This window comes from Cebus imitator, unplaced genomic scaffold, assembly GCF_001604975.1.
Source record: "Cebus imitator isolate Cc_AM_T3 unplaced genomic scaffold, Cebus_imitator-1.0 Scaffold45, whole genome shotgun sequence".
NCBI classification, from domain to species: Eukaryota; Metazoa; Chordata; class Mammalia; order Primates; family Cebidae; genus Cebus; species Cebus imitator.
Window position 1 is genome coordinate 11,560,198 of NW_016107360.1, and position 2,724 is coordinate 11,562,921.

Consider the following 2,724-nt stretch of genomic DNA (forward strand, 5'->3'; position numbering starts at 1 on the left):
CTTTGTCATCCAGGCTGGAGTGCAGTGGCATGATCTTGGTTCACCACAGCCTCTACCTCCCAGGTTCAGATGATTCTTGTGCCTCAGCCTCTCAAGTAGCTAGGATTACAGGTGCATGACATCACACCTGGCTATTAACTTCATTCTTGTATAATTATTTGTCTGGTATATTAAGATCAATAGGCCAGGCATGATGGCTCACACCTGTAATCCCAGCAATTTGGGAGGCCCAGGCAGTAAAATGGCTTGAAGCCATGAATTTGAGACCAGACTGGGCAACATAGCAAGACCCTATCTCTAAATTTAAAAAATTAGCCAGGCAAGCTGTGCATCTGCAGTCTCAGCTATTCAGGAGGCTGAGGTGGGAGGATCACTTGAACCTAGGAACTTGAGGTTATAGTGAGCCATGATTGTGCCACTGCATTCCAGGGTGGGCAACAGAGCAAGATCCAGTCACAAAAAAAATAAAATAAAAAGATCAATAGCACTGTCTAGCTGCCGTCTCAGTGTTCAAATCAGTCTTCACAATGGTCAGCTGTGCCCAGTTCCTGCCTTTTCTTCTCTGTCACTTCATTGTTAAATCTCTGTGGCTTAACATAATTAAAGTGAAATTCTCATTCATGTCTTAGTCTAATATGTGTTGGGTGGCTCTCTTGAGTCTCTTCCCTCCAACCAGTGCCTCAGAAGTCCTTGCTTTTTTCATTTTATGATTCTGCCACACTGAGTTATTTCCAGGGAGTCTATTGGCTATTTAGCATGTTTGTGTGTATGTGTGTATGTTTTTTCAGACAAGCCTAGAAGTGGTGCACATAATTTCCACTACATCATGTTGGCCAGAAATCCAATTGCATAGCCCCAAAGGAAGTTGAGAAGTGCAGTCATCCTGTTTGCCCCGAAGGAATGTTTGGTGAATTCATGGCATTACCTCTGCCACATTATGGCACACAATTCCTGGTTGGCAGTTATTTTTCCTTAGCACTTTAAAAATTTTATTTTGTTTTCTTTTGGAATCTATTATTCATGAGAAATTCATAATCAGTCTGATTGTTAGTTTTTCTGTTGATAATCTGTCTTTTTTCTCTGGTATCATTTAAGATTCTTCCATTTGTCCTTGATGATCTACTGTTTTGCTCTCATGGGTCTCTTTGTAGATTTGTTTTTATGTATCCTGATGAGAAGTTGATGTATTTTTTTAATCTGAGAAAATTTTTAAAACAATCTGGAAAATTCCCAGTTAGGATATCTTTGAATATTGATTTTCTGCCATTCTCTGTTCTTTCCTCCAGGAGCTTTTTGATCTATTTTCCATGTCTCTTAACTTTTCTTTCATATTTTCCATGTTTACTCTATTGTTTACCTGTTGAGGTTTTTTTAATTTTAGTGAGAATATTTGTTATGGTCTGGGATATATACTTGTGTTTTTTCCCCCCAAGTCACCCTGTTCTTTTGTTCTACTTTGTGAACTATACTTCTTCATCTCTGAACATTTTGAAGGTCCTTCAGATTAATTTTCAAATTAAAATTTCTCTACTATCTGTAGTTTGTTGGGTGTGAGTTATACTATTTCTTAGGTCTGTGGGCTAGGTTTCTTGAATCTCTTGTTCATGGGAGTCACATGTGTGCATTAGAGTTGTTTCATAGCTTTCTCCACTCAAGCCCTATAGAGTTCACTAGTTCTTTTTTTTTTCTTTTAAATGTTGCCCAGGCTGGACTTGGAACTCCTGGGCTCAAGTAATCCTTCTGCTTCAGCCTCCCGAGTAGCTAGAACTACAGGCATGTGCCACCACTACTGGCTTGATGCAATTTTTGTCTTACTTTTTGGCTTGGGGTTTCTTAATGGCAAAGATAATACACAATTTGGAGCCCACACTCAGAAGGCTTGGAGTTCTGGTTTCTTCATAATGACTTATGTATACTTTCTAATTAGAGAGAATTTTGCTAAAGGAAATAGAATTAGAGGAATTTAGCTAGAAAAGTAAACCATGACATTTAATAATGGATTATTGAGTCAGACTGACTTAAGTTCAAGTTCTGGTTTTATTAGTACCTATGTGACTTCATTAAAGTTATCTAACTTTTCTGAGCCTACATTTCTTTATTGTAAAGTGGAGTAATGTCCACTTCTTAGCTCATGGATGTTAATCACTATTAGTTATGATTTCTAGCTGCAGATCAAGGACAAAGGAAAATTTCTTTGTAACAAGTACCCCAGCCCAAGCAGGAAGACCTATTGAAGGAGCAGGTCGAGGGAAATATCTGTAAAAGTTGGAGAAATGCCCTCCAGTTGTCAGCATGAGGAAAATGTCAAGGGTGAAAGGAAGGAATACTTAAGACATGGCACGCTCTCCTGCTGTGTAGCCATTATTCCTTATTGTCTTCCCCTGGCCTCTCAGTCAACAGGAACCATGTTGGTCAATGGTAGCAGCATCTAAGGTATCAATCTTCACCATGACCAGTGCAATCTACCTAAGGGCAGAAGACTTTTAAAAAGTGCTAAATGGGGGCCGGGCGCGGTGGCTCAAGCCTGTAATCCCAGCACTTTGGGAGGCCGAGGCGGGTAGATCACGAGGTCAAGAGATCGAGACCACCCTGGTCAACATGGTGAAACCCCGTCTCTACCAAAAACACAAAAAATTAGCTGGGCATGGTGGTGCGTGCCTGTAATCCCAGCTACTCAGGAGGCTGAGGCAGGAGAATTGCCTGAACCCAGGAGGTGGAGGTTGC